At 28.7% G+C, this 19,978-nt stretch overlaps 2 protein-coding genes across 3 annotated transcripts in view; one reads left to right on the top strand and one right to left on the bottom strand.

Annotated features, from left to right (window-relative positions):
* The window catches only part of Setd3 (SET domain containing 3), a 146,242-nt gene that overhangs the window by 35,315 nt on the left and 90,949 nt on the right, over nt 1–19,978 (bottom strand). The window lies entirely within an intron of this gene.
* The window catches only part of LOC106687658 (uncharacterized), a 90,300-nt gene continuing 78,200 nt past the window's right edge, over nt 7,879–19,978 (top strand). The window contains exon 1 of the mRNA XM_014431665.2: nt 7,879–7,933. The gene's annotated coding sequence lies outside the window, so the exon portion shown is untranslated. The remainder of the gene's footprint in view (nt 7,934–19,978) is intronic.

Below are 19,978 nucleotides of genomic sequence, written 5' to 3'. Positions count from 1 at the left end.
ATGCTATTAATAGCGTGCAGTTCATTCTGTATTTTATCCTTATTTCTTGTAATTGTTCAAACTCTATTAATTATTTTCAGATGTTTTTGACATTTCTGCGCGTTCGTTTATTAATTTTTGAACATATTTATGCGAAATATTTCATGTCCATGTTTCAAAGTTTGAGAAACTTTAAAACAAAGTTTCAGATATGTCCTCTGTTGCCAATTCACTGCTTTGGTCTGGATGTTTCTTTAAAGTTTTTTTTTCAATGAATGAATGGACATGGAACATTGTGAATTAGAAACAGAACTTCACAACGAATAAAATAATGACAAAATTGATCAAGTTGATCGAAACTCAAACATTATAACAAACTTATTCTGCAATATTTTTTTACAAATATTTATTCCTCGGACAGCAGTTGACTATTTGCTAGTGAACTCTTTTTAAAGGTTTTAAATAAAGGCCAATGTTGTTCAAAGTAAAAAATCAACGAGGTTAGAATTAAAACACAAGATGTTTATCCAAAATAAATTTTCAAATGTGCAATAGTAATGGATTTTTAAGCCAAACCAAGCCTAGTGAAATATACTAAAATTACGCGTTTGTACAGCCTTGACAGATCTCCTAGCAAGAACAAATCGCAAAGGTAATTTTTAAACGAAATAATTGCTTCTAACTTCGTTTTCCACGATTTTACAAGGAAGAAGGCAACCTTTAATTATTTTCATTAGTTAGGAAGTGAGAGTGACATGGATGACATGAGAAAGGAAATTAGAAGGAAAATAGGAAACTGAAGATGAGTGGGAAGCCAATGGTTCCAGTTCCAGCGGCACGACCTCTGGAGAAAGTGTCGCCCGTCCGGCTTGTCTTTCCCAAACAATTATAAATAATATTAATAAGCTTGTATAATACAGCTATATATTGCTATATTAGTTCAATTAAAACAAGTTATATAATTCATAAATAATGAAGTGTACTCAAATACAAGTTATATAGGCTGTAAATACAGGCTGAATTTATAAGCAATATTTAAAACATACAGAAATCAAATAAAGGAATAGAAGTTATATTTAAAATCTGTTCAGTATTGCAGTATTAAGTTGCTTTGAAAATAATCAAATTTCACTGCTTTTTACTAAAAACCTATATTATTTAATTTAAGTAAATAATTCTGCAGATGTATAATCTGAAAGGAAAAGAGGCGTAAATCAAGTTTTGACAGGAGTCTTGAGATGCCAAAAATTTAGGTAAAGATTTATAACGTTTTTGGTATGGAATTAATGACTAGTTTTTGAAAAGAAAGCTGTTTCTCTGGAAAAAGTTGTCAGTCTCAAACATGTCCAACTATGTACTTTTAAATACGTTCAATAGAATTTTAAAAGCATTTGAAGTTAATGCACCGAGTAACTAGTTAATTATTTTTTTTTTTATTGTGAAAATTACGTCTTTAATTTTATTATTTTAGTTTTAATTTCTATCTTTAATTCTGTTCTGAGACAGAACAGAATGACAAAAATCGCTTTTGCTATTTTCAGATTTTTTCTTTCTGAGCTAGTAAGCAGCCTTCACACTTAATTTTTTAATACCTTTATAAATAATTTAAATTTGAAATTCTTTCATCTTTTATATTGATTATAAATTAAGTCTATTATTATTATTAATTGCTCATTTCTGCTATTAATAGCTCATTGTCCTGATATTATATTCATTATTTATATTTACAATTAAAGACTTGTCCAGAAGGCCAAGAATTTTCGTAAAGTGTAATTGTTAAGTTTATTTATGTAAAATTTCTCAATAAAAAATTAAGAATTAACAATTTTTTTTTATAAATTATAATTTTTACAGTAAATTACGACTAATGTTGCTAAGTCTTGAATAACCCTTAGGTCATTTTTAAATTGCTATAAAAAGACATAAGGAAAAAATCGATATATTTTTAATAGATCTAATTAGATAACAGGCATTGAACGAAAATAGGATAATTAAATTAAAACAGTTACAGGAAACAAGGAAATACTGTCATGTCATTAGCAACCATATCATAAAGGATGTTTTCAGTACATATCATTACCTTCCAGTGGATATGGTTGGCTTGTACTATTAGAGGTGTGCTAATTAATAATCCTCACTTCCTCATTTCCTTTTAGCCCAGAAGATGGCACAATCTTAAACTGAACTTTTCCGAAAACAAAAATAAATAATAAAAATATTTTACTAAATTATAAACGAAATATAATATAGATTCAACCATGATTTTTGTAGTATACTGGCCGATATGAATTCGTCTCATTATTGCCTTTCAGAAATAAAATACAAATTCTTGATCCGCCAACAAGATAGTTGTTTAAAATGGTGCAAATTCAAACAAAATCTTATTTCCTCTCCCCCCTTCCTAATTACTCATTATTAATAATATCATTCTTTATGTTTAAATCAGGTCTTTTCTAATCTTTTTTTTTTATTCATAAATTTCAAAAACAATTTCATCATACTTCTTTGTAATGACAGGTTAATAATTATATTATGGCCATCGCAAAAAAAATCTATAGTAAATCTGAAGAAAGATTCAATGAAGGGGTATGATTTCAACTATATTTTAACTCATCTAATGTAATAAGCTCTTATGTGGTAACAGAGAAATTACAAAATTGTTTATGATGAGAAAAAGACCCCAGAATGTCGAGTGTCACGGACAAAAAAATAAAGAATATATTTATAATCTTTAAATTTCTTTCTTGAGACTGGCAATTTTTTACTAAATAATTCAAAAACACTATCCAAATTATAGTCTCAAAACATTTATTTCATTCACACGTCCAACGTTTCGGCCAATTCGGCCATCTTCAGGGACAATCTTAATTTACTATGAGACATAACCCTTTTAAAAAAACTCCATACAGGCTATTCTGCCCAGGTCAAAATATTTACATCTAATATGTCAAAAATACAATAACCACCTAATAAGTCAAAAACATAAAAAAACACAGTCAAATTATTTCTCTTTTACCACAATTTATATTTATATAGATATAAATTGTGGTAAAAGAGAAATAATTTGACTGTGTTTTTTTATGTTTTTGACTTATTAGGTGGTTATTGTATTTTTGACATATTAGATGTAAATATTTTGACCTGGGCAGAATAGCCTGTATGGAGTTTTTTTAAAAGGGTTATGTCTCATAGTAAATTAAGATTGTCCCTGAAGATGGCCGAATTGGCCGAAACGTTGGACGTGTGAATGAAATAAATGTTTTGAGACTATAATTTGGATAGTGTTTTTGAATTATTTAGAAAAAAATAAAGAATATATATATAAGGAAGAAGTAATTTAACAAAATAATTTGTACATCAAGAGAAAAAAAGGAACTTCAATTAGTGAATAAAATTGTTTTGAAAATATTTCTTCTCTGAAATAAATAATTTCAAGTTAAGGTATCTATTTCTTCACATCCATTAAATTTATTATTGATCCAAAATATGATAAATCTTCGGAGTTCATAACTTAAAGCGAGCTGTATCTCCAGACTGGGCGATAACCTTGTTGCACAACAGTTTTAGGTACCGTGTTTCAAAATTCCATAACTCTAGGAAACTCCGAAATAAACATCTAAATTCATGTTTTGATACATATTACTTAACTATTTGTAAGTGTACGTTATTGATTTTCTAGGTGTCTTTAATCGGCAGAGCAATAATTATAATTTAATCCAGTAAGAAGTACTATTAAACAAAATTAGCAACAATAAAAAGGAAATTCCTAAATTCAACAAAACGTGTTTGGAACTGTTGTGGATAAAGTACTAGATTTAAGGTTGTTTAAAATTCATAGCAGGTACCAAAATTGTTTGGTGAAACAATGGGATTAAAAGAACCACAAGCAAAATTTGAGAGGATGAGAAAGCAATGTTCACAAAATGTAACGACTCTAGAAAAAACTTTGGACATTTCAATAATTTTTAAGTAATACTGTTAAGATTTAAAATTTTAAGGAAAATATTGATGATTAAGGGATTTTCCATCATTAAAGATGTATACCTAAAACTCAGATCATTTACTGAATGAAAGTACTTTCGCTAGGCCATCACGACTGATGGAAGACGTTTCGGTGGTCATCCAGAAGCAAGCTCATGAGTACCTGACCGCTAATGATGTCCCAGAAGAAAAGGCGAAACACGAAGCGGAGAAAGCAGTTCCTTATAGTCCCTGAGGCACACGTACTTCGGGTACGCTCAATGGTATCGCTGGGTGGTCGCTCCGCGTTTCCTATAAGAAGAGATGGTGCAGTGATAGCGTACTAGGAATGGATCTCTTTGCCGAGGGTCTTGGGTCAATGAATGCTAACAATTAAAGCATACCAAGCAAAGCAACCACAACCTATCTATTGTCGATAACAACAACGCTCCTATACCTAATAGTCCTATATTCACAAGAATGGCGGTATTACATTAATGCATCAACTACCTATAAAAGATGAAATATAATAATCTGTAAAAAACATATTTTGTAAACTTTTCTATAGTGATTCCAATATACACTGACGATTACTGCCCTCTATTTTTATAAATGGCTGAGACTAAGGCGCATGAATATTGAAAGATAGGTTGCCATTTTGAAGCAAATGGTGGTAATATCGAGTTAGTAGGATCTTCTTGGAATGACATGTGATATAAGTGCAAAAAGTAAAAAAAAAAAAGAAAAAGATTTTTTTATTCAATATATCAACACATAAAATCACAAATAACAGAAACACAAAAATATCTTTATTTAGAAGAACAGTTACAATTTAACTGGTAAGTTGGTAAATTCTATTCATAATACAGATAATATAGTAGAACATAAAAAAATAATCATAAAACTATATAAAGTAATTCTTCAGGACAAATAAAATTGAGGAGTTGAGAAGAGAAAAAAATTAAGGGTACACAATTGCTATAACAAGGGCTGACTCACGGCTACAGGGTAACAGAAAACAGTTTTCTGCCCAGCCGGATTAGAAACCAGGAGTTAGTAGCATCGCGCCTTACCACGGTGCTACCGCGCTCCCTGAGAAGAGAAAAGCATTCATTAAGATAATCGTTTCCTGATCAAGATGCCCGCACGGGTATAGATAGACAAGTAGTAAAATCATGACGATAGGGTAATGAAATTAATGAAATACTAATAAACCAACAATGCATCTATAGGAAAAAGATGTTGCCCCATCATTTCCGAAGGGTGGAAAATAATAGATGTAGCCTTAAGTTTTTTTAAATTGATGTGGTTCTAATATTGTATTAAGATTGGCCGAAACGTCGGACTTATAAAGAAAAATAAATTGTTTTGAGACTAAAAATGTATTTATTTAAACAAAGTTTGATTTACTTTTAACAATTTATAATAGGGAAGGGACACTGTCGCATAAAAACGACACTTCTAACTATTTACAATGTTACAATTATTGAGTATGATATTAATAAAATAAATAACTGACATATATATAATGAAAATATAATTTGAGAAATAAATAAATAATAATATTTCCATATCTCAATAGGCATTGTATATTTATTTATGAACACCTAATGGCCATTCAGCCATTTCCATAGATTACTAATGCAATCCGATTTATAAGTTCCATTATGGAAGGTTTTAGAAAGAAAAAAATAAATAAACCCTTCCTACCGTGAAGTGCTACATATAACATTTCCGACGGTACTAAATAACAAACGTGCCTAATGGGCATGAACACAAGAGGCGATTCCTACTGTTCCCATAGAGTATTAAATAAAAGACTCACTCTCGACTAGGAGAAAAGGGAGAGTATGGGAGCAGGAACCTGTTCCACAGCACGCCAGTATTTATAGTATTCTTCGGACTTGGTTTAGGAAATGTTCCTTCCCTTCTATAGGAGGGCTTCCAGCAGATGTCTCCATCATCGATAGAAAATAATCACATACCCATAATGGAACACGCACATGCTACCTGAGCTAAGGGGTTCAATTATGTAACCATAATTATATAAATATATATTTATACACTTATAAAATAACTAGTATTCATGTCTATGTAAAATAATGTATTTCAAATCGTTATACTAAACAGAATATTCTATGATATAAAAATACAATTTAATTCCAAGTATATTTAAGCTCCCATATGACTGGGACTATTCCCACACTCCAAGTCAGAACGGATATTGTTAAAAAATCAGATGCTATAAACTATACGACTAAAAAATAATAACAATATTACTAATATTCTTTCTTACAAAAAAACATTTCCAGCTTTAATAGAGTGAACATTGCATGGCGGTCAACAGTTTGATTTGTACTCCTTATGCAGTCAAACTAGGGCAGAAAGAACAGATATACAAAAAGGGTACCGAACTATTTTAAGCAAAATGAAAAGATAAAGACTTACATCGTCGCTTAGTTACAAAATAAATTTTAATCAGCTTGTACGAGACTCGAACTTTCACCGCTTTTGATACGAGAACGATAAAGTGATATATGAATACACACGGCCTCTGATTGGTAGTTGAAATTAGTAATACTTAGGGGTGTAGCATGGACAGTAGGGTCCCGTCATAAAGATTGTATTTTCCTCTCATTTTTAATTGAAAAACTACCGAGGTATTTCACTAATATTACCAGCCTATAAAATCTTCTCCAACATACTTCACAAGCGTCTTCTACCACACGAACATGTGGTGCATATTTATGATAATCTCTTTTAGGGATTTACAGCCGTTAACGGAGTCCGACAAAGAGAATCTTTCTCATGGCTCATGTTTCATTAAAATTAAAAGAAAGAAAAGCAGCCAGAGAATCTAACATTGAAAATAATAAAGCAAAATGTTAAAATCGTTCATTTAAAAACAATTTGTAATTGACAAAATTAATTGATCTAGTGTGAATTTTTATTTATTTTTTTTTTTTTATGATGAGTTAATAGTGACCGAGGATTATCTATGAGAAGAAGGTTGGGGTTGGAGTCAGTGAAGAATACAAATAATTAAAAACTTATTTGTATTTTATTATATGTATCATGTAAATAAATTTTTACTCTTTTGTATTCTTCACTGACTACAACCTCAACCATCTTCTTCTCGTTATTTTTATTTTTTTTAACACTTAATTTGCACTGTTTTTTTTTCTTTTTTAACAACCCAAACAAAATTGGGGCATAATGATTCTCAAAGGGGTTGAACTTTGAGAATCATTATGCCCCAATTTTGTTCTACCTCGACAAGGATGCCACGATTTTTTGAGGGATTCAACAACGATGTCGCGGAGAAAAATTTTTGGGAACCCTCTTCTATGGGTTTTTTAGCAGAATCTTTTATCAAAGTATGCAAAATTAGTTGCCAAATTTATTTTCAATAATAATTTTGATGAAACATTTTTCAGAATCATCAGTATTAAATTGACTAATTTAAGACCCCATTCTTCACAAGGTGTTTTTTAATTTAATAAATTATAACACATTAAACAAAGGGTAAAATTAAACATTTAGTTCACATCAAAAATAAAGATTGTATGAATATCATTCTACGAAAAATGTTCTAAAATTGGATTTGTCACAAAATTTGAGAAAGAATACTCATTTTCTCTTACACTAAATATTAATTTTATAGTTAACTTTTAATTATTATTGAAAAACCATTCTGAAAATAATTTTTAAGGAAATATATTTCAGGGATAAATCGAATCGAATAAATTTACGTCTAGTATAATTTGATCTTAACATGAATACAATCAAATGCGATGAAAAATGTATGTTGGTTGCTTAAAAGTACCGTCACAAATTCCTAAAGGAAAACAAGGTTAGGTTTCCCGCCTGAGGGAGTGATAAAGAGCTTGATAAGACTGGAGGCGCTGGAAGGGTAGGAGGGAGGTTGGCCCCTGTCAGTCAGTGACTGGAACTGCTTCGGGTAGTGTGGTCAGCTCTCTCTGTCCAGTGTCAAGTACGTACTATACATCGTATTCACTATATGTTAATTGAAAACCTATACATGCTCGAGCATATATATTGAGTATATAGATATTGAGTATATATATAGCATATATATAGCAGGTTTGATATAACTGCTACTTACAGTTATATCAAACCTGCTCACATAAATATATGTTATATATTTTTCATTTATATATAAAAAAAAATAGTATTTTACAAGAATATTGAAAGATATATGTTTAAGTACATTCAAAATTCAAACTATTTTGGCTACGTAACGCTCAACTTTAAATTTGAAACAATACACCTATTATATGATCACTTAAATTTATTCTTTTCGATAAGTCAACATTGATTTTTTTTACGCTTATAAATTAACCATATTTATTAAAATTACTATTATAATAATTAGGTATTATTTTTTAAATTCGTTCTTGTATAAGCTAAATAAGTTTGAAGATGAAATGGATTGACGTAGGGTCCAACCAATTCGTAAATTTAATTTTTTTTTTGTCGAACGCAATAATTCTACGTGAAAAAAATATTATAATTATATTTTTGTTAAGTTATTTTTTTAGTACACTAAAATTATTATATTTTCATTTTTTAATTACTTGTCCGTTTATTTTATTTTTTACTCACTTTTTATTTATCATTTTATTTACTAGACCAACCCTCTCCCCCCCGTATGTAATAAAAGTAAATAAATAAAATAAGGTAAAGAAATAAAATTTCAAGGAAATATATTTCAAATTACATGCAAGTTTAATGAATAATTTTTCAAACATTATATTGTAAACAAAAAAAAAATTAAATAATGCATGGTTAAAAAAAAAATGTCTAAACTAACACAATTTTCGATAATTTATTAATAATAAAGATTTGGAAGTTTTGATTTTATATATTTTAATCTAAAAATGTAGCATAAATTAATAAATATCACTGTATTTTATTGTAGCATAGGTAAAGTTGGTTTTAAATAACTGAATTATAATCTATATATAATGCCAGATGGGACTTCCTCAGCCCCTGACATCGACCTTGTTTTGGTCTTGGTATTTGAGGGGTGAAAAAAAATCCTGTTTTTTTCAAAAAAACATACACTGTTGGTAATTATATAAACATAGAAACATCATCATAAATCCAAAATGAAATGGGGCGCAAATTATTTTTTTTTTTTGGAAAAATACCAAATTAAATCCACAACAAGTTCTATACAATAACTTGCTGAGAGTTTATTCTAACTCCCTAATGCTTTTGTAGTGGAACATCAATTGTTTCTAAGTGTTTGGCCCGATATTTGAGTGCTCAAAGTACTTTGAGATGATACCAATAAGATCCCAACCACTAAGATTTCTGACATTAGTGAGTCGTACCTCTATCATTCTAGATGTACGTATGTTTCACGTGAATTGTACGCTCATGGTCGTTCACTTTCATTTACGTCTTTGGACCGTGAACGTTAAGGTCCTAAAGATAAATATTTTTTTTTTTTTTATAAATTTGATAGAATCAAGGTTTTTAATAGGGGATCTTTCAATAGCACCCAGATAATAATAATTTTCTGGTCCTACTTAGATTTTATTGGCACTGATTTATGAATAGCTAGAAATCAAAAAGAAAAAATAGAAGGAAGGTTTGGCTTATACATAAACCAGCTTACAAATAAACTTTGGGTCATATTATAGATGCAATTTTCGAATTTCTGTTTAGGGGCGATGAACCCGTTTTATAAAAAAAACTGGAATGAAATTATAAAAATAATTTTATAAAGAATTATTATAAAACTAAACTTCATGTTATATTATTGAGTTTAACATTGGCTAATTACTATCAAAATACAACATTCAACTCTTATCGGTATTGCAGTGTTTAAATTTCATTTTAGACTTCATAACTCATAATTATTTAGTTTTTGTTTTAATTATTTTTACCTCACATTATTTCTAATATATTTAATTGATATAACTAAATTATGACAGTACCCGTAGAGATTATCAATACATAAAAATACAAGCAAAATCAATTTAGAACGTCTAAAAGTAATTTTCCAAACACATATTTGTTATATATGGATCAATAAATTATCTCAGCTGCAGATCATGACATCGAAAACTTCATCGATCAGCAATGTGCACAGGATGTCCAAGTTTCAAAGAAGCTTTTTGAAACTCTGAATTTATTTTTTAAATTTGAAAGTAATAACTATTTTTAAAATATTGATATATTATTTTAAAGTAAAAATTAATGATACTACATGTAAACTGCAACGCGCGCAAAAGTAATTACCTAACGTTCAAAACACTTTTTTAAATATTAATGATTTTTTCCTAAAAAGATTGTCTTGCAGGCGCCAGAAATCTCAAAAACTCTTGAGAAATGTAGGCATTGTCGAGTTTTTGCCTGGAATACATAAGAAGCTTCCGTAACTAAACTGTATATAGGTCGTGGCTCATTAAACTAATACTATTGTTTCAACGTGCCGTTTGAATTTTATAATTAATGTTTTAGTATAGCCTACTTGGGTATAGGAAAGGTATGGTGACATTTTTAATGAACTTAATTTAAACTATTTATTTTTTTATCTAAAAACAATTATAGTTTATATTGATATCCATCAACGGATTATCCAAATATATGTGGTGTTTATATCATTATCATGATTTTAGTTGATTTAAAAATATCAATTCTCTGGCAAGGATGTCAGAATTTCACACCGAAAACAATACTTAACTACCTGAATATGCAATTGAGTAGCCTGGAATAAAATTTTTGGAAGATAAGGGAAATATTGTCGCGAAAATGAGATATAAGTCAACACTGGTGCTCACATGAAACCTTCAGATATATATTAGTCCATTTATAATTATTGTTACTATTAAAATAACGGCAACAAAATATGCAAATTATTAAATTACTTCAAAAGTACATTTCGTGAAACTAGAACATCTTTTCACTTTAATAACCTGTCATTTAGACTATGTTATACCGTAGAAACACGAGACCTTCTATTTTGTGACCTTAAAAACTCAACCTCCCATACTTTCTAAGACTACGGAAATCGCCTTCCGAATAAAATTTCTCTAAAGTAAACAACTGATAAAATTATTAGTATACTGGTGATCAATAATAGCCAAGGAATTAATAATTTTATTTTCATATATTTTTCAATGAAATAAATGCACCTTTGTTTTCCTCCATGCAGACTCATAATAAATTAAAAAATAAACAGAATAAAAAAATTGAGATTATAATTATTTTTGTATATATATTTTTTCATTGATCTACTTAATTTTTAATTTTACATATTAAAATAATTTTTTTCGTACCTTTCATTAAGAAAAAATTTGTACTTTATAATATATGATACATGAAATGATATGAGTCCAGCTAAAGTGGTATAGTCTAGCTACGCCATAACATTAATGGAACGTGAAGGGACCGTTCCGCAAATTAATTAATATTCCTAACACTAAAAGAATATAAATAAATAAACCATGTAGCATAATCGAGAAGTATTAAAATTTATTATATTACTATTATTATTTAGTGTGGGATTGCCATGAATTGAAGTTTAAAAAATAAACGTCGATCCATGATATTATTAATTTATAAGTCAGTATTTGCTACTACTTCAGTATCCATAAATATTATGAACATAATGTTTTTTTTTTCTTATAAACATAAATTTGAAACTATCTTCACCAATAATAACAAATTTTGGTACTGAAGAGCTCAAGAGCTCAAAGAAAATGGAGCTAGTACTAAGCAGACCTAATATACAAAAGTTTGATGGTTTTTCAAATCCGATTTTAATACAATTATTTATCCCATTATTTTAATACAGTAATACTTTTCCTTTTTAATAAGTCCTTAAGTGGACGTCACCAACCTTGTACATTTATAAATTTATAAACCCTCCTAGACCTCAATCTTATGTTCGACAAAATGTGTTTTTGAGTTATTATTCTCCGAAAGCCTAGGAAATCTCTACGGTGAAAAGCATCATGACTGTGCACATGCATATAAAATTATTGCTACGACAGGGTGCTGAGAATATTACGTTTAAAATGCTGATACACCAATGAACAGAATTTTAAAAAATACTAATATTAGCTCTTATAAGTTAAAAAAAATTAAACATACAAAAATGATTTTTCCAGTTCGACAGCCCAACATTTTCAATTATAGAAAGTTAAGTAGTGTGTACGAAAATTATAAATATGACCACAGTGAAAGAAATTTCTGAATCTTTGACACGCGGTCGAATATAAAATATAACGGAATAATCAAATTTATCCTTATTATGGATCTAATAAAAAAATTTGGTAAATATGCATGTAAATTCTTTTATTTTACAAAATAAAAATAAATATCAAGCGATAAACACAGCAAATACTTTTTTTTAATAATATAACACTAAGTGGAAATAGTTATTTTGCGAAACTCTTTAAAAAATCCATTCTTTTAAAATGTTCTTATCGTATTCATAATATTTCTGACAGGTGGTAAAAACTGTTAGTAGATTAAAGCATCTCTTTAATTTGTGTATATTAAACAATAGATTTAAGATCAAACTATAATTGCTGACCTAAAATAACGTTTCATTGATATTAAATAGTTGTCTCAGACGGTTAATTAATTTTTTCCGAACTGAAAAGGTTTCCATCAAGATATTGCGATTGATTGAAAGAATGTGTATCCGTAATCATGTCAACTTTTAATTCTGTTAATGTAAATTCAACTCATATCATGATATAATGCATAAAACGAAAAAAAATACTCTTATAATAAAAAAAATTAAAATAAAATTCCATACTAAATAAAATACGAAACATAGCAAGAAAGATATAAATAAATTCTTTTCTAATGTTAGATGATTCATTATATTTTTAATAATGATTTATACAAATCATAATAGTATTTCATATATATTTCTTTATTATTATCATTTAAAAATTTTTTTTTCCTCTTAATTTAGTGAGGAGTATTGTTATCATTCACATCTTTTTTTTTCTTAATTTTTCTGTTTTCTTTTCTTTTAATCTTCGATATCTGTACATATTGTATGGATGAATATTTTATCACTAATAATTAATTCCCCTAATTTCCTGCAGATTGTATTTACTCTCCTGAATATAATATAATAAAAAAAAATGGTTCATTGATACCGAGGGGATAGAAAACCCGGCAACCCGAAAGTTTTCATAAGCAGAGCACATTACTTTTTCATACCGACATTATACGCTGCTTTCTAGTTCTAAAAATACAGTGATAAGAGAGAGAATGTGAAACACTTTTGGAGGTTTGTTAAAGATATGGATTTCTTTAAACTATTAACATAAGGAACAAGCGTGGTCCGAAACGTCTTAACAAGACATTTAACAGCCAAGTAATACCACGATACTAAAAAGAAAGAAAATACGAAAATAATGATGCTTTTACGTCATTATAGAAAAAATAAAATAAGGCAATAGAAGCTCCAGTATAACAGCAATTCGATACAAATCGGTTATATAGAAATAAAGTAATCACCCAACTAATACAGCAGTCTTATTATTTTTTTTTTTTTGCCGATTCTCATCATATTACAAACGTTTTGGACTTAGGGTTTTAATTAAATTACATTAACTTGAGGTTATTAAGACGTGGATACCGGACTGGAATATAGGCCGAACGAACCTTGCATTTTAAACACCGTGACAGTGAAACTGTTTATAGCATATAGCTAGTTTTCACCCTATGAAGAAAGTCAACGGCAGATTGATGTCCGACTTTCATAAGTGGTAATTTGTTTGAGTAAAGTACCTACAATAAATCTCATGAGTCGGCTGTTCAAAATTTTTATGTCACCTCATGTTATTTCCATTGGGTTATTTCTAATTAATTTATTTTTATAAGGTTAATCACAAAAAGAGCTGGTAAGCTACTAGAGGGAATATATGGATAAGAACTGATTAGATTTTATTGTTATATGATTTTTTATTAAGAAAATTATATATTATTTCACTTTCTTGAGATTGGTTTTATTGTTTAAATAAAATAATTTGTATCCAATGTAAATCTCAAACACTCTTTATTACCTTTAGTCCAACATTTCGGCAATCCTGGCCATCCTCAAGGACACCTAACATCATAAAATTTAATAATTTTTTGCAGGCTATTCTGCTTAGGTCATTAAATTTTGGCTGATTTCAGAAAATAAATTTTTAAATTGTTGGATGTGAGGAGTAAATTTATATTTAAAACTGTCCTTGAAGTTGAACGAAACGTTGGACATTTAAAGAAATAATAAAGAGTGTTTGAGATTTCACTTGGATATAAATTATTCTATTTAAAAAATTGGTTCAAATGATTTTTCTCAAGATATTTTTGACTAATATCTAATTATAAAAAATGAATTCCACTAAAAAAATCAAACAATTGCAATAAAGTTTTAGATAATAAAAAAGTTAAATATATATAGATGATATAAAAAATATTAGCACGGATTTCATCCAGAATTTGCAATTTTTTTCTTCTTGAAATTTTGAATCATAGAATGATAAAAAATTTCGATGTTAATTTTATAGAGCAATGCCCGAAATAAGAAGCTTTCTTATGGCAACAAGTTATGCCCAGGCTCGTAACACCTTACATGTAGCAGGGCCGAGAGCTATCAGATTACGAAATAAATACAGTGTAAGATAAATCTGCGAGTAGAGACAAACTTTCTCCAGCCAAACTCTGGAGGGAGAGGAGGAAGGAGGGCTTCATTATGCAGGAGTCGGATTCTCTTCAGTGGTCCTTGTCCTGGTCCTCGTATCCTTTTCGGGATGGACCTCTCTGGAACGCTCATAACAATGTTTAGCATCACAACAGAAGAATGGGGAGAGAAAATCTAACAATTTAATTTCGGTTAAGGAAAAAATATATATATATATATATATATAACATAAACTGTAGTAAGGTCATTCGAAAGTCCTTATCATTCAACCTGACCAGGAAAAATAGACATTCGGTATTAAGAAACCATCGATATCCCAATATTATGTTATATCCAATACTACAACCATTTACTAATAAGTTATATATAAATAAAAGCATAATTTCACAATATTTTTTTATTTATTGATTTTTGTATGAAAAACGTTAATTGGAATAATACAATCTTCCACACTCAAGAGCGATAAGTATTAGGGAAGTAAGAACACAATCATACCATATATACAAATTAACTAAAAATAAGAAGTAAACAAATAACAATAAAATAATTAAGTATAATTATAATGAATAAAAATAAAATAACATGTACACATCATAAATAAAAATAGGTGGTATCCAACAACCTTATTATTGAACTGAATTTTACTTCTTCAACTATTTAGAAGACAGAAAAAAAAAGTTTTAACACCATGCTTTAATTAAATGTGAGAGTCCTCTAAGTTTAGGAAGTAATTATTGAAGAAAAACATCGTTCAGTCCTTGATGTCATAATGTATTCCTAAGGACCCTTCGTTTTCCAAAAACTAGTACATTTCATTCAAACTCACCCCTACAATTTATTAAACATAAAATTTCTTTTGAAATATTTGGAAATTCTCACAATTATAAATAAAAACAAATGAATGAGTATATCATTCCATTAATAAAGAACTATGACCTGAAATTAAAAATATAATATAAAATATAAATACGTACAATTAATTTAACATTGAATAGTTCCCCCTAAAAATGTTATAGCTGACATTTTATCATTTTTTTCTCAGATAAAAAAAAATCGCCTTTGACTCACCAACATTTATCAACATTATCAATTTTTTCGCACAAGATCCTTCATTAAGGATTAAGTACTGAATCATTGCTAGCAGATTATTCCTTAACTGAGGATAAGACCTATCTGGTATAAACAGCACTTAATTACTCATTTCTTCGCCGAGATTAATCAAAATTGTTGTAGCCGTTTTGGAATAAATCGATAAAATGTGAAAAATCGATTCACTAATTAGCATTTCCGGTCGGTCAATTTCTAGCGAAAAAGTAGCTGTCACACCCCAGGCATATACTCGCCTTAAATAGGTTACTTATATTTCTTACGACTTTTTGAGTAAGGCAGTTTGCAGACACACCATTTTGCAGGATTTTGTTTTTTGGACTCAGAGGATCTAAAAGGATGTTATCCACGAAAACTTGAATTTGAAATTTTTCACAATTTCAATACATTCCCTTGCTATACATTCCTTAAATAGGTAAGTGAAAATAAATATTATCGATAAAGCGTACAAATAAAATTTCACTAAAGTTTTACAATATTATTTATTCCATCTGTAGATTCAATTATATCACGTAATTATAGTTAGTTACCGTTGGTTCATATATGGTCATATTAGAAAAGAGGCACTAGAGCCATGAAAATGAAATGACCTACTGAAAACCGTTTATATAAGTGATAAGGAAAACGGTCGGAATAAGAACTGACAAAGTACCTCCATTGATTATTTAAATCTATTCTGCACTAAAAAGAAACCAATTGTGTTCAATTTGGTCACACTCTCTTCATTACTCCGCTTTCGATCGACATCCAGTTTAAATGAGTTCATTAGATCGATCGTTTAATTGTACAAACAGTATTGGAAACTTTTTTTTCAATTTATTTATGTGATACCCATTATGAAGGAGATAGAAAAGCCATGTTGTTTAACGAAGTACATACTGATTAGCTATGGATACATACAAGTACTTTTGTCCATGTATGGCGTAAATAAAAGAGCTACAACAATTCTAATATTTGACAATACCATCATAAATCCATAGCATAATAAAAATACAGAAGATAAAAAATTGTGGAAATGGGTAGCTCACTGGTAAGGCAAAGGACTACTAACTCCAAGGACCCGAGTTCGAATCCCGGCTGTGGCAGATAATTATTATTTGTTACATTGAGTCCCTGTGGGTCATGTATGTATATTTATGTCATGGGTCACTCAACATCATAAAGTGGGTAAAAATTCTGACCAAATCACTACCTTGCACAACCGTTGGTCTTGTAACAGTACTTCCTTATAAAGTAACAGCACCTCAGACCATTCATGGGATATAGTGGAACAGATTTAATTTTTTTTAAGCTCAAAAAATAAAAAAAAAGTGAAAAGTTAAAACATTACAAGTTCACACACGTTTTAGGACATGGGTGAGGATAATTATATTTTAATTGAAAAGTAAACAACCCTACCAAGTGCATAAGGTTAGTATAACATCCTCATATTTCTACTGTGTAGTAAGTTTGTTTTTACATATCAAAATTTCATTTCTTCAACAATGTAATGTAGAGAGTTTTATCGCAATTTTCATGTCTCAAGGAGTTCTGATTTCAAAAATAATAATAATAATAAAAAAATGTCTTCCATTATTAAACATCTCGCATCTTCATAAACTACTAAAACATTTTAAATAAAACTTTAGGGAACTTCTGGCGAAATTGTCAGTTGATTCATCTAGGCCTGGAAATAAGAACAAGTTATTATATTATTGGGCGATTGTAAAGAAAAAAAGAGGCGAAAAATCTTTCTTATAGCTAATCCTTCAACGTTTCGCTCACTTCAACTGCAAGATGGATTTTCCTGTCAATAATTCATGGTATAACCATACAAAAAAGTTCTTTAATCTGTGATACCTCGTAAAGTCAAGAAAAAAATGTAATATCGCTCAAAGAAAAAAAAAAATTATTTTAAAGCCATTTCAAAAGGATTCTCGAAGGAGAAAGAAAAACTAATATAAGACTCGTACAAAATGGTTGAAAGGAGATATCCCTGGAATGATAATTTTATTTCATTATTAGTTTTTAAATTATTATTGATTCTTTTAATACTAACGAGGAATCACAACTTAGACGATGATAAGTAAACGTAACGAAACAAGCAGGCGAAATTTCTTCAGTTTTATATAAGTTGTTCATATATAGATCAATTGGGGAGATTTATGCTGGCAATTATCGAAAAAATTATAATTAAGAATATATTACCCACTGTTTTCGTTGGTCGTGCATTTAGTTTTAATATTTTTATTCAAAACTTCATATTTTTATACATTTAATCCCAGCTCTATCCGATTTTTGGGGTCAAGTTTGATGTAAAAAATACTTTACACTGATATGAATATAAACATTTTGATACATATATTTTTATATTGCAAGGTGTTTTATAATATTTTTTCAAAATGTTACTTCGTAAAAATGAAATCAATGAATGAATTTTCGACTATACTGTTCCATGAAATAATTAGAAAAATTAAAAAATATAAATTACTATATATTAACAGAAATAAAAATAATAATAACATATATATAGAATAATACTTATTTTTAAGAACTTTTTGATCATAATCTATTGGTATTTTTAAAAATTTAACCACACTAGTACAAACAGAAACTTAATAAATCAAAAAAAGTTAGGAGTTAGGAGATAATTGTGGAGGCACTTACGTAAAACATTTCTTTTTTTTTTATTTGATGTTTAAATATTACTACATTAAATATAAATAGCTGTTTACACAATCCATGAACTTATGAATGTGACGACAGTGCAAGGAGTATGACATTCCCCGCAAAGACAGTCCTTACCTTAATAACTGTTTACAGTGCGGACAATCACAAGTATTAGGTAATACTATATTTCAGCGACTGGAGAAAATTGATAAGTGCATTTTTCTATAATTTAGATTGTTGGAGACTTTCACAAGTCAGGGAAGAGATTTTCTTCATCTGGAAATAACTGCCTGGAGCAACTGTCATAATAACCGAATGGCCTTGTCACAGCGGAGACCCTGTGGTATTATTTAATCATTTTTCCCAATGTTAAAACATCGAGGCATCAACCCCAGTGTTAGGAAATACCTACATCTCCATTCAACAACATACAGTTAAATAAATTCGACAACCGTTAAAATTTTATTTTTATAAAAGCGAGAAAGAACATAAGAATCCTAGATCAATGAGACTGACTAAATTAACGATTATAATTATTCAAGATTTTATACATTCAAGCAAGAATGTCTCTCTTCTATTAAAGAATACCACGATTGAACATTACAAATTAGTGTTAAACTTTTTCATCTTAATTATTAAAAAAAAAAAAGTATCTCTTACATTAACCAAGTGTCTGTTTTCATTCAAAGCCAATAAAGTTAGTCCATAGATACAAGTACACAAACTATAAAGTACAAGCACTAATTCAGTTTATTTCATCATAGGAACGACTATACTAATATTTAATGATCATTAAATAAATTAAAAACAATTGTTTTCATCTAAATGAAGTAAAAGATGTTTTTATACTTTTTATGAGTCTCCTCAAAATAAGATCATCATTATCATTAACCCACTTTTGTATTTATCTCGAAGTTTTCTTTTTTTTATTTGATTACGTTACAAAGTAATTAATCTTTAGTTGAATATTTCAGTGGTTATTAAAACGTTTTAATTTACTTTTTGCTTATTAATATTTATTTTTATTTTTCTATTTCGTTGATTACAAAATATGTTGATTACCTATAATTCATTAACAGCTTATTTTTATAGAAATAATTCCTCCATAGAAATGTTTATACATTGTTTTTTCGGCTAGTTATATTTTAAGTAATAAGTTTTTCCTTGTTTTAGTCAATTAAAATTTCTCTATTCCTGATTTCTTTTCTTTTTTAATATTTGCTTTTCATATCTTTCACTCAAAGTTTGTTTGTTAGACTTACTAGACCAACTCTGTATGTATCTAGGCTATAACAGAAATAAATAAAATATATTTAACTTTTTCAGCCATCATTTCACAATAGAAAAAAAACGAAGTATGTTTTATGAGGAGGTTCAGTTAAGATACACAACTAAGTAAATCTTATTTATTTGTGCTAACGTTTCGACCTGAATTTTATGCCTTCGTGTGGGCCGAAAAAGAAAACGAGATAACAACCCTAATTAAGAGAAAAATGAAAATAAAAAAATAAATAATTTGAAACAAACTAGAAAACATACATAGCAATACATTAAGTAGATAGCAGTTGATACTAATATAAAATTAAATATAAT

The sequence above is a fragment of the Halyomorpha halys genome, unplaced genomic scaffold (assembly GCF_000696795.3).
Source record: "Halyomorpha halys isolate HHAL.00 unplaced genomic scaffold, Hhal_1.1 Scaffold994.1, whole genome shotgun sequence".
NCBI lineage: Eukaryota > Metazoa > Arthropoda > Insecta > Hemiptera > Pentatomidae > Halyomorpha > Halyomorpha halys.
The sequence above is the reverse complement of the archived record's forward strand: the minus strand, read 5'-3'. Positions and strand labels throughout refer to the sequence as shown.